The sequence below is a fragment of the Dermacentor andersoni genome, chromosome 2 (genome assembly GCF_023375885.2).
Source record: "Dermacentor andersoni chromosome 2, qqDerAnde1_hic_scaffold, whole genome shotgun sequence".
Lineage (NCBI taxonomy): Eukaryota > Metazoa > Arthropoda > Arachnida > Ixodida > Ixodidae > Dermacentor > Dermacentor andersoni.
In genome coordinates this window covers 27,502,153-27,516,379 of record NC_092815.1, presented here as the reverse complement: position 1 = coordinate 27,516,379, position 14,227 = coordinate 27,502,153, and the positions used below count along the sequence as shown (strand labels likewise).

Here is a 14,227-nt window from a genome sequence, read left to right as displayed (position 1 = left end):
TGTCTGCTGTTAAATCCATTCGTGCATGCCTGCGTCTGGTGGGAGCGTGCACGTGTGTAAAGCTAGTACTTGTGAACAATAATGTATCCCTTCTGCAATACTGTTTCGAAATCAGTGATACGTACCATGACAAAGCGGTTGCTTTCTTCTTGCTGCTCGAGGCGCAATATAGTTCCTATACGAAGCGCGCCTGGCGGCACCAGCGGCATCGTCCACCCGGGCTCCAAAACAGTTTGGTACACTATAGGTGGCTTCGTCTTCACCATGATATTATCTCTACGGACAGTGCGCAAAAATAATTTGACGAAGGTTTGGTTTGACGAAGAGGGCTTAAAGGCAATGGTGCGAGCTCAATAGCCCAGTAGTAACGTTACATAACGTCCTAACGTAACGTCGTAACGTAACGCCATAACGTAACGTCATTTCTCAGCGCCGCTGCGCCAGTCTTGGAGCCGCTTCGACCACAGGCACGGCGTTGCCGCTCATATTGCACGCGACTGCACGTCGTCACCGTTTCAGTCCTGGCGAAGCCCTCTGGCAGCAAAGAGGAAGTGGTGTGGGTAGAAACAAAGGAATCTCCTAGCATCCTTTTTTCGAGGCCGCACCGCGTGCACAACACAGATGGCGAGCATCTGTGGTTGGCGCCTGACGTTTGCTGGAAGAGGTCCCAGGAGTGACTCGTGGTGACACTCGCGTTGACGTTAATAGTACAGTAGGAGGTGCTAGCAGCAAGAGAAGCGTCAATGATGTAGGCCGAACCCCAGCCTTACATTAGGCAACGTTGACCTCACCAAATGGGCCTAGTATTCAACACACACATCTACGGGAGCAGTTGTGTCGCGCACGCAGTGTTCTTACCGTGCGATGCTGCGGCGCGAGGCGCAACCTACGGAATTAATTTCACATGTAGAGCCAAACATTTAAAATGTGATATGAACGGATCAGATTGATAGCACATTGTTCGCATTCGTCCCAAGCAACTCCCAGCATTTGTTCTGTGCACTTGGCTAATTAGTTCAGGTCAATTATGTAGATTAAGGGACGCCCCCCCCCCCCCCCCCCCACACACACACACGGCGCGCATGTCGCTTCGAAAAAACTCATTTTTTTTCCCGCACTAACCTCTTGATCGGAGCTAGAAAAACTACATATAGCAGTACCCTACTCAAAGGAATGCGGTCGGTAATCCAACGACAACAATGCAGTTGATTTATTTATTGATTAATCAAGCATTATAGTAGCGCACACTCACATGATATTCACCGAAAATCATAGCATTCCGAGAAGCCAGGCCGATTGCAGAAAATCCGGGAGTATGCTATCCGGGAGTATGAATGACTCATGTGTATCCTGTATCCTCTTGTTGGCGTATTTGGAGCACTACCGCAGCATGTGTGATTGGTCGGCTTTAACGTGGCATTGAGTACAATTTGGGGGGACGGAAGGGGCCCTATTTTGCGGGGCCAGGCGGGTGCGCGAGCACTGTTGGTGCGCAGTTGTAACAATGTGACACTCTCCAGGCGGTTGAAACCTCTTGTAACAAATGTGCAGTCTTTACTGAGAGGTCCGTTGCGAGGGATGCAAAGTGCCTCACGTGTGTGACGATAATTTAGGCACGATGATGATGCACGACAATGGCGAAGACGGTATGATAATGATGATGGTGGCAGAGTCCAACGACGGCACAATGGCGGCGCGACGCACGGGTAGCTCTCGCGTGGCGAACCGGGCATCGAATCCTGGGTCGGGTCAAATGAAGTTATCGCTTCTAAAGAATCCTTCTGGCGAATGAAGCACGGTTATATATAATGAGCATATGATGACGATATCTATCCCAGGTGCCATGAAAGATATACAAAGAACTAACTTATCCCTGCAAAAAATTGCTGTAAGAGCTATAATAACCACACGTTTATCAGAAGGGGCACGACTTTATCTATAACAGAAGGGTGTTGATAGAGTCGGCTCCTGGTGGATCGATAGCGACAGGGAGTGCTGGTGGTGGATGGTGCCCGTAAAAAAACCTAAGGAAGCTTACGCACAAACGTCACGAACGCGTGTTCAGTGCACATCAACGCAAATTGAATGCGTGTATACGTGAGTGCGTGTTAGTGACGCTTTAGGTTGTTTTGTGGCCTGTGCGCAGTGCCAGCCGAGTTGGTCCTTGCCGATCGAAAAGGTGCGGCAGGTGTACAGATGCCTTTTGCCCAAAGGTCGTCACTGAGCGCGCGCAAATACGGTAAATACGTTGAATCGACGTAACTGCATTGGCACGTGCAATGCCATGCGACTTGTCACGCGCTTGGGGCCGTCGGCACGATGCCACGAAGATCAAAGACCGCGGCGGAGGGATCGCTGACAAGCAGCCAAAACCTTCGTAATGGCGAGCAACTTTGAAAGCGGCACGCGCCTTTGCTGAAGGGCTGCAACGCAAGCTTTAGAAGTGAGAGAGAGATACAACTTTATTCGTCAGAGTGGGGAGCTAATTCATGGGCTCGTCAGGAAGGCCAGATGGCCGCCAGGCCTGCGATGCGCGACGGCGACCTCTTCGGCTCGCTTCACGGCTCGCAGTTGCACGTCCGGGCACTTCTTCCCACGATGAAGATGAAGGAGAGGCCAGAAGATCGGAGGGAGGTCGGTCCTCCTCACAGTCCCAGAGGATGTGACTTAGCGAAGTTAGCTCGCCGCATAGGTGACAGTACGGACTTACTCTGCCCAGGTAAATGTGCGAGTATACGTAGGAGTTCGGGTATGAGTGTGTCTGTAACCTGCGCAAGGTGATTCCCTGACGCTTGTTTAGTTCGCTGTGTGGTGCGGGCCTAGTGTGTTGTGTAAGACGGTAATACTGGGTTATGTCGTGATACGAGTTCAAGACTTCGTTTGAGGTCTCCGGTTCCGGCAGGCCCTCCGGTCGGCTGACGAATCCTCGAGCATGTTGGTGGGCCGCTTCGTTCCCTGGATTCCCCGCGTGAGCCGGCACCCATATCAACTCTATTGAGTCTGGTTCTTCTTTGATGTGTAGTGACTATAGGCGCTTTAGTGTGGTCTGTGCCGCTAGTCCTCGCGCAAAGTTTGTTATGGCGGTTTTGGAGTCGCTCATAACTATACAGGCGTCTGTTGAGGCCATGGCCAACGCAATAGCGGCTTCTTCTGCTTCGGTGGGGGTGGCAGCGCGTAGAAAGCTCGGAGCTGTCTGTCCCTTGAGTCCTGATCCTGGAACGGCGCAAATGGCGTAGATGTGGGGTCGATCAGAGTGCTGGGCTGCGTCGACGTACGCCACGGCGGAGTTGGTCCCGTACGTCTTGTGTAAGGTCTGGGCCCTCGCATCTTCTGCCGTCGTTATGCCTAGCGAGTGTGTTTTTGGGCAGTGGTTTGATCACGAACGTGCCCCTTATGTGTGGTGGGATGGTGGCGGGGTCACTGCCCGCTGAGGACGCTCTGAGGCCCATTTGAGCGAGGATCCAGCTGCCGGTCTTGGTACCTTGGAGACGGTGAACCTGTGATGGGCGGTGTGCTTCAATGAGTACATCGATGGTGTTGTGAACTCCCAATTGAAGAAGTTTCTCAGTGAATATGTGTCTTGGAGGACGTTGTCAAAAGTCTTATGGACGTCCAGAGTTAGTAGACCTTTCGTGCTCGAACCACTGTCTGGATGCAAGAGGTCGTTGTGTAATTGAAGGAAGACGCCCTGGCTAGACAAGTGTGCTCGAAAACCAAGCATCGCGGTTGGTAGGAGATCGTGTTCCTCTGCAAAGATCTGCAAGCGGCAGAGTATCGCATGCTCCATGAGCTTGCCTAGACAGGAGGTGAGTGAAATGGGGCGAATATTCTCTATAGGTTCAGCTTCCTGCCCGGTTTTGGTATGAACACCACCCGCGCGTGTTTCCACTCAGGAGGTAAATGACTGGAGCGCCAGCACTCGTTCATGTATTCGGTTACTGCTCCCACCGACTTCGGGTCGAGGTTACGCAGCGCCTTGTTCGTAACCCCGTCGGGGCCCGGAGCTGACGTCGTGCCCAGCTTGTGCAGCGCAGCGCAGACCTCTGCCTCCGAAATATCGGCATCCAGCTGTTCATTGGGAGCTCCGACGTAGTGTGGCATGTGCGTGTCGCTCTGTCTTGAGATGTTAATGTACCGGCTGGCGAGCTCCTTCAGCAGCTCCTCGTCAGTGCCAGGGTATTGGTGTAATAGCTGCGTCAGCTCCTTGCGTGCCACCGACTTGGTGTTGCCGGGATCCAGTAGGTATCGCAGCAGGTGCCATGTCTTTTTGCAGCCCAGCTGGCCGTGGAGGCTGTCGCAGATCTGGCCCCACTGCTGACGTTCCAATGTAGAGGTGTGATCCTCTATCTCCAGTTAGAGCTTTGCTATGCGCCGCCGCAGAAGGGACAAGTGGCATCGATCACTTGGGGTTAGGGAACTGGATATTCCCCTCTCTTTCCCCTTCAGTATAGGCTAACATGTCTGATCTCTTGCGTTTCCAAGTCTTCATTCTATGCTGACTTCGAGCAAAAGGCGAATAGGATGAAGGCGCACTGCCTCGCCCTAATCAATGATGTAGAGTCTTTCCGAACTTTTGAGGGGGAATGCCAAAGCCGGGGACATGCTGCCCCACAGTGCAACCACACTGAGGACAGAAAGAATATGTCGTTTTACTTCCAGATACAACGTTCCATTGTTTCTCAAATTTCTTATACAAGACGGGTTTATGGCACCAATGTTGCAAATAACTGGTTATGTGCTCATAGCTGTGCGATAAAATTGACGTCGAAAGGCATTGATTACCGGTGAATGTGAAGCCATTTGTGTATGGCAGAATGAATGGGGGGATACTGTATGGCTTTCAAAATTCTATAGCTGTCGCGGCCTAGACAGAATCTTCACAAGACGTTCAGGGGATTCCTTCCGCAGAATCATTAAGTTAACAGTATAGGGGGTTCCAGCAAGTACAGACGTGAGCACAACTAAAAAGAACGGCAAACAACACTACTAAACTCTGATATTTGTCCCGAAGAACTGAGCGGAGAAAGGGCGCCAATCGAAAATGGCAGCTATTTATATCCTGCTGTATTTCATGTTGTCAGGATTGCATTTTAACATATATATGTGGCACCCATGGTCACGATAGATATAACGAAAATGTTTTGCATGCAGGAAGTTAGGACTCATGTATCAAGTTTTAATACACTTGACGTCGCAACTACGATTGGGCACAAAGCTTGCTCTTTGTTTTGTGTTTAATCTGCATCAACAAAATTCAACATGAGAAGCTAAATAAATCTGTGTCAGTGGCGCGTTTGTGCAGCGGTCGCCGCGGAGTACCTTGAGTCCTCTCCAGGACACCCGTGGACGACAGTTAGAGAAGCTCTAAAATTGGCGTTTGTTAATAAAGCCAGAAACCCCGGCTGCACTCTGGCTTGAAAAACGTAGACTACGAAAAACTTGAGCCAAGTGACACAGTTTTGATACAACTGTATACCGTATAGTGCAGAGGTTCAGGAAGGCTTGTTACACCGAACTCCGCCTATGCTGTGTGTGAGACATTGTTGGTGGTGTAGTTTCTTTGTGTTGGTATCTTTAGTATTTATGGCATAATTCGGTCCAGCATCATGCACACTGCCAAATGAAGCTACTGACATTTGGCAAGCACTTTTCTCTTTCCAGTTTTAAATTTGCATTTGTAATAGCTTTAGGGACATTTCTTTGGATTCGTAGCCCTAGGATTTTCGAGTGCCACTGCCTATATTATTCAGTATCCTTCGACCTGCTAGGATCTCTTGTAGTAGCCTACGTTTTTCGTGGAACGTCTCGAGCAGACGGGAACGCTGTTCCGCCGGGACTCGGTTTGACTCGTGCACATGACGTTTGCCGTTCCATTTTGCCGTTGTAGCCAAGAGATGGCCAATGAATGTAGTGGTTACGGTAAGCTCTACGCGAATGAGAACCTGTCTTGAGACGTACTACAAACGGGTCTGCATCGACCTGCGTCTGTGCGATAGCACCCGGGCGCTATAACTTACCAGCGCACACACTCCCCCCCCCCCCCCCCTCCCACGGCCTTATACCCCACCCTCCGATCCGTGGTTTGTGAAATTTTGTCTCGTATAGTAGATTTCGCTATTGCCTCTAGTAGCACATACTGAAGTACAATGTGAATCATACTTCTCCAGAGTGGTCATTCGGCCGATTTGGTCGCCATATCTATCGCGAAAGAAAGTACTGGCCGATGGCGCAGTAAGACAAAGAATGGTCAAGCCGCATCCTCGGTGCTACTGACTTCAGCCGCATTGAGAAGCGCAGGGGCCTAGCAGGACACGCACAAAGCAATAACAAAGCAGGCAATGATTTATTGCGGTTACCCGTCATAGGTTTTTTTTTTTGTTAATAATTGTTATGAACGGAAGAGGAAAGCTTGACGCTTAAGGCATTTGGCCACGGCGGGCCAGGCATGGTCTGGGGAAAGTGAGAAAGAACAAGGCTGGGGACCTTCGATCAGCGCGGACCTTCTATTCGTTCTGCAACTCTCCTCAGGGCCGTGGATTGATTCTAGGTCAGTTCCTTTCCCTTTCTTGTGCTTTCTCCGTCTTCTTTGTGCAGCTTTCCTCCGGAACCCTGTGGGACATGTGCGGGCCGTACGAGTATCGGTTATGCCTGCGCGTCTCTCTGCGAAAGGATATAAACAGGATTTCGCTATGCGCTTTATGTCGCATGTGTCCTTCCCCAGACACTGATAGAGCATGTAAAGTCGGTGCGTATGACCGGTGCTTTTTCCAATTGCTGAGGATAATTGGTGATGCTACGTATGTAGGGTAGCTGTGGTGAAGAGTATACGGGCTGGGCAGACGGTCTCCGAGACTTGTCCCTTCCGAACCGAACCGTAGCGCACATGCGCGCTACCACTGGCGTAAGAAGCCCACGTGGTGCAAAGTTAAACACATACTTCTCAGCTCTAACCAAACCTGAATTAGCTTTGGTGCCCCGATGACAGGCCAGATCAGACGCACAGCAGCAACCTCGTCACTTCAATGTGTTCATCATGTTTGTCGTTCTGACAAGCTTTTCAACATTTCCTCTCGCGCTGTAATACGCATTGAGCTCAAGCGATGTATAGCCTATATTTGGCAGAGCCATGCTTGTGCACGGGCCGATAAAGTGTGCAGGCAGTAACTTATAACCCTTGCTTTAGAAAGACGTTTTGTCGGGCAAGGTTGATTCGTTTAGACCTGGACGCTCGAGAAGTGCATTTGCAAGAGCTTTTTTTGCGTAGTTTATATATTGTGACGCGTGATGATTGATGCACGAAGGAATATAAGTTGTCGGAAACATGGTTTTACACACCAATACGGTAATTAAGGTATTGGCTGAAATGTTACAGTAAATTCTTTGGCGTATTGGCCTGTTGTAAAGTGAAGAGACCTGCTCGTGGTTTCGGAGTGAAACTTATGCTGCAGGCGCTGTAGTGAAGATGGATTACCCCATGAGCAGCAGTATAGATGGAATTTCTAACTTCATTTTTTTTTTATTTATGGGTTAAAGACGCGAAAACGACGACAGACAGATAGAATTACAGTTTTAGCAGTCGCACTAGATAGCATGCGGTAGAACCGGCGAGTCCGTGATACACTGTGATACGACCCAACGAACGGGCCCGACAGTGACTGTTCACCAAGATCATTACGAATACTTGAAGGTAGCCATGGGTACACTACGTGTACCATATCATCTAGGAGCTCGATTCCGCGAGGGTGTTCTCTCGCTTCGACATGATTGATTGTATTCTTATGAGCTTCAAGTGTACGAAGAGCACCTTGCTGGGAATAACGCCTTGGTTGCTGTTGATGGTTAGTCGATGGCGCGGATAGTGCCGAAAGCCTCAGAAAATTGAAAAAAAGAACAGTGCTTGCTCGAGGGCACTGCTCCATAGTGTAGTTACCTTGCGTCTCTACAAGACGCACAAGTAGCTTCAGAAGCTTGCGGGAAGCCTCAAGGCCCGAGGGGTGATGAATGGGTTTGGCAAATCAGTTCTGCGGAAGTCCGCAAGGCTGGTAAAGGTTTATGGAAGGCGAAAAATTGTCATCAACCCGAATGTAGCAGGGAGCTACGAAGGAAATACAAACATACTTTTCTGAAATAAAGCATCACATGAAAAAAAAAAAAAGAACAGGTCCGGGTATCGAACCCGGGATGAACGCCTCTCTGAGAAATTCGTGTGGGTTTCCTTTGTAACTTCGTGATGCAGTCGAGTCAAGGACAATATTACCTTTTGGTCACTTGTGGTCGCTTTTCAGCGCCTTTTTGGACAACGTTTGCCAAGGAGGGGCCGACAGAAGCCCATCTGATAACCCCTGTGGGGAGAAGTCGGGGATGGATTTTCACTAATGTTATATAGACGTTACTACGATACAGTTACATTCTCTGTTAGATATACTTAATGTGTTTATGGTACTTTCTTTGTGGTAATGTGCACTTATTTCAGGTCACATCAGATCTGTGCAATCAGCACTTTTTGTTAACACTAGTTAATTCTAATACGTTGGAATAATCTTATAGAATGTGCACTAATATATTCGTTTTCCTATACGCTGACTGTTGTGCTTTCATGAAGTGTCTTCATTCACGACCCTCAACAAATCTTTGTAAATAAAGTACTGAAACTGAGTATATATATATATATATATATATATATATATATATATATATATATATATATATATATATATATATATATATATATGAGGGGGTTTCTTTGAAGTTCAACACACACACGCACGCACGCACAACGCTATGTGCTACGCTGTATGGGACAATACTAAATGGCTCGCGGAGACACGAAACACGTACAGCAGATAAACATTGTCGCGAGTAGAACCGTGTGCAGATTGAGCATGAAGACGGTTGATTCCCCTTGCGCTCTTGGTTGTCGTCACGCTGCATTTTCTCTCACACAAATGGCACGACAACGGCAACGCACGTCTTCTTCTGGGTAGTAGAAAAATGACCAGCCGTGACGAAATTTTCAATACACATTTGTATTATTCTAAATAATATTTCTATTTAATGTGTAAAATAGTTATTCATCTGATATGACTTTATATTAGTCCAGTGAATTTTTATTGCTTCTTTCTTAGTCCTCTAGGAATTTGCATTGACTACATATGCTGGTGTTAGTGTACGTAGGTACTCCAGATTAGCTGCGCAACGGTTTTTAAGTTATTTCTGTTTGTTCATATATGGGGTTATAGTGCTTGCTCATAGCATTATAGAAATACATTTTAGGTTTACTGACGATGCATTAGGGAGGAACTATCGAAGACTAAGTTTTCTGTCCTAGTACGTTGTAGTCATGCAATATTGCGTTCGAGTTCGTATTGGAATCGGAGCGAAATGCAAGTTAGTTTTTATGGGGCTCGCGGTACCAACTGAAAGTCAAAATACGTCCTGGCAGGCTCGCCAATATTTTGTCATGGATGGAATGCACGACGGAGGAATATTTTGGATAATAAAAAGTCTGTATATATCGAGGCTCAGAACAGACATAAGTTAACAGACTAGGATAGCCATCTAAATCCACCTAAGAAAACCCAGACAGGATACAAGCTACGCACTACACATGCACAAACTATCAATTGCATGTTTAAGGCGATAGAAAGAACACGACTAAGGAAGAGGTTGTCGAAGCCGTATATAGCGTTGGCTCGGGTATGCCGACTCCGAAGTGACGTAGCACAGCTCGACTCGGTGGCGAGGGATCTGGCGTCGCTGCTTCCAACGTCAGGACGGCTGGCCTGATCCGAAGGTGGCGACGACGTCAGGTCGATGCAGTTGCACCGCTCAGGACTTCTCCGTTAGGCCTGCGGAGCGTAGCCGCAGCAACTCGGGCAAGTTCTCGTGGTGAAGGCGCCGTCAGGTCGTTGCTGCGGTTCTCAGTTGCTCCCGCTCAGTGAACGGACTGTAACCGCAGGAGCTGGGGCACAACCTCCACCGGACTGCTGCCGACTGTCTCCGTGAACAACCAGGCTGGTCCGGACTCCAGGCTGCCTTCCTCCTCAAGGTCCCAGCTCGTAGCTGGGGCTCGTTCCTTCTGCTTCTCCCTGCGTGTCCTTGCTTGCTTCCTGTATTATGGCGCGTATCCACGACGGGGGATTGACCAAGAAGCCGGCAGTTCAACGGGTGGAGCGGGAGGAGAAAACTCGAGGGAAAAAAGATTTACTCGCTATCCCGGCCATGCGAAAGTGGATGTCCAGTGAAGCTCTTGCGAAACCACCGCTAGGACTGCTGAGGAGGGTATGCAATGCTTTATTAAGGCAGAAGCCTTAAGTGGCCCACACTCCCGATGGTCTGGAAGATGCGGCGTGCGGTACAGAAAGTCACGTGAGCTCGTTTCGCGCAGACATGCGCTCGTGCCACTGCTCGCGCTCTCGTTGTCTTCTGCTACAGCTGGTTCCGATGCCGCTCATCATGCCAGAAAAGAAGGAAAGGTTAATTAAGACAGAAATTCCACAGCTGCTTTAATTCTGCACAAGAAAAGTAGGAAGATACCTACAAATAAAGGGGTGAGACAAGGAGACACAATCTCTTCAATGCTATTCACTGCAGCCTGGAAGAAGTATTCAAGCTATTAAACTGGGGAGGCTTTTATAAGGATCGACCGTGGATGTCTCAGCAACCTTCGGTTTGCAGATGACATTGTCGTGTTCATCAACACTGGAGACGAGTTGCAACAAATGATTGGGGACCTTAACAGAGAGAATGTAAGAGTTGGGTTGAAGATTGATACGCAGAAGAGAAAGATAATGATGAATAGCTAGGCAAGGGAACAAGATTTTAGGATAGTCATTCAGCCTCTAGAGTCCGTGAAGGAGTACGTTTACCTAGGTCAACTAATCACAAGGAGCCCTGATCATGAGAAGGAAATTCATAGAAGAATAAAAATGGGTTGGATCGCATACGGCAGACATTGTCAGCTCTTGACTGGAAGCTTATCATTATCATTGAGAAGGAAGGTGTACAGTCAGTGTATTTTACCGGTGCTGAGATACGTGGCAGAGACTTGGAGACTGACAAATAAGCTTGAGAACAAGTTAAGGACCGCGCATAGAGTGATGGAGCGAAGAACGCTAGACATAACGTTAAGAGACAGAAAGAGAGCGGCTTGGATAAGAGAGCAAACGGGTATAGCCGATATTCTAATTGACATCAAGAGAAAAAAAATGGAGCTGGGAAGGTCATGTAATGCGCAGGTTAGATAACCATTGTACCATTAGGGTTACAGAATGGGTACCAAGAGAAAGGAAGCGCAGTCGAGGACGGCAGAAGACTAGGTGGGGCGATGAAATTAGCGAATTCGCGGGCGCTAATTGGAATTGGTTGGCGCAGGACAGGGGTAATTGGAGATCGCAGGGAGAGGCCTTCGTCCTGCAGTGGACATAAAATGGGCTGACGAAGATAATGATGATGAATTCAGGCACGCACGACCTTCGATGGGAGTCGAACCCTCGAGCTTATGTGGAAGTCGAACCCACTACCTTTGGTGTTAAGCTGAATTTAATTAAGGCAAGTTAATTAAGGTAGCGTGAATTAAGGCACTCGAACCCGCGAGCTTTGGCGGGAGAAAACAAGTAATAAGAAATAACAACGCATTCGAATGAATATGTCAACTAATATAGTGACTGTCTCTTGAGCGCGCAGGCTTTCGCCTTCACCCTCTTTGGCGTATGCTAAAGTGACTCAGTTCTTTTTTACGGTTTGGATGGTTATTTATAGCTTGTTATTAATTGAAACGTATGCTGCTCTGTGTGTTGTAGGAGTGATTTCGATCAATCTATGCACTGTTCGCTTCACTTTGCTGAGTGCTTGTAGCCTCTGCGTTACGAGGGGGATGGGTCATTGCATGTTTGCTTGCTGAGGGTGGTATGATCCATTGCTGATGATAATTTCAGCTAACGGACAGACACTAAAAATGCCGACCACCGAGAGGCCAACAGCTTCGCTGTGAAACTATGGCGCCGTTTCTTTAATAACTTCTTCTGCGCGTTTTTCACTGATTGGCATGCTGAGTTCTGTGTGTCCTTGCACCGGAGATCCGCCGCTTGATGCCACGTGCCTTGAGCCCCTCTTAATTTACCTTACGCTGTATTCTTTCTTCTCTTCCTTCTACTTTTATTCCTTGAATTATGACACTGAGTGAGTAATGCTGTGAAACAGCAAAATAGTTTATAGTAATAGTGACACAAGTTTAATACGAGTCCTATGTTAAGAGATCCTGTAGTTTGGCATGATCACATAGAGAGAGGCATTTAGATATTTCTCAAGTTAAAAGTGCGCCATGAAACTTTATTATCGGTCTTGAATTACTGCCTTCGCATGGTGACCACAAATTTTCTTGCAATATTGACAGAGGTCGCGCATAGTGAAATGGTGGCTGCATCATTGGAGTCAATTGCCAATCTTTGTCTGGGCCTGAGTAGCCTGCTTGAATTGAGTATCAGACGCCAGTGCCAAACACATGGATTATTGCAAGCATGAGTAATTTTTATAATGTTAGGCTAATCTGAGCCAATGGGAAATCGCATCACTATTATTTTTACTGGGCTATTGCTGGGCGAAAGCGAATATACTACTGTTTCTCCCTATAATAACTTCTTAGATTAACGGCTATAGGCTATTTTTTCTATACGATTTTTCACTAGGGCATGTGTTGCTTTGGGCCATTAAACCCCATAGTTTCATTCGGTTTCCATGAAGCCGCTGCTTCAGGCTTCGAAGCTTGTGTTCGTCCCTTTCATTCTCTTCTATGAATTACGTACACAGAATATGCGCACACACACACACACACACACACACACACACACACACACACACACACACACACACACACACACACACACACACACACACACACACACACACACACACACACACACACACACACACACACACACACACACACACACACACACACACACACACACACACACACACACACACACACACACACACACACACACACACACACACACACACACACACACACACACACACACACACACACACACACACACACACACACACACACACACACACACACACACACACACACACACACACACACACACACACACACACACACACACACACACACACACACACACACACACACACACACACACACACACACACACACACACACACACACACACACACACACACACACACACACACACACACACACACACACACACACACACACACACACACACACACACACACACACACACACACACACACACACACACACACACACACACACACACACACACACACACACACACACACACACACACACACACACACACACACACACACACACACACACACACACACACACACACACACACACACACACACACACACACACACACACACACACACACACACACACACACACACACACACACACACACACACACACACACACACACACACACACACACACACACACACACACACACACACACACACACACATATATATATATACATATATATACATATATATATATATATATGTACGAAGTGTCAAATAATGTTTTAAAGCTTTAAAGATTTGCTATTTCTCACTCTATAGATGAAGCAAAATGTTTTTTGAGAGAATCTTGTCAGCAGTCCCATCACCCCCGAGTAACAGCAGTGCATCACGCGCAACAGCGCCGGCGAAGCACGTTCAGCAAAATAAAATCATTCATCATCATCATCATCCGCCTGGTTACGCCTACTGTAGGGCAAAGGCCTCTCCCATACTTCTCCAACTACCCCGGTCATGTACTACTTGTGGTCATGTTGTCCCTGCAAACTTCTTAATCTCATCCGCCCACCTAACTTTCTGCCGCCCCTGCTACGCTTCCCTTCTCTTGGAATCCAGTCCGTAACCCTTAATGACCATCGGTTAAAAATTATGGGCTTTTTACGTGCCATAACCACTTTCTGATTATGAGGCACGCCGTAGTGGAGGACTCCGGAAATTTCGACCACCTGGGGTTCTTTAACGTGCACCTACACGGGTGTTTTTCGCATTTCGCCCCCCATCGAAATGCGGCCGCCGTGACCGGGATTCGATCCCGCGACCTCGTGCTCAGCAGCCTAACACCATAGCCACTGAGCAACCGCGGCGGGTAATGACCATCGGTTATCTTCCCTCCTCATTACATGTCCTGCCTATGCCCATTTCTTTT

At 48.0% G+C, this 14,227-nt stretch overlaps 1 protein-coding gene across 1 annotated transcript in view; it reads left to right on the top strand.

Moving 5' to 3' along the window:
* Positions 1-14,227, top strand: part of LOC126542536 (uncharacterized) — a 39,546-nt gene that overhangs the window by 435 nt on the left and 24,884 nt on the right. The gene's annotated exons all lie outside the window — the stretch shown is intronic.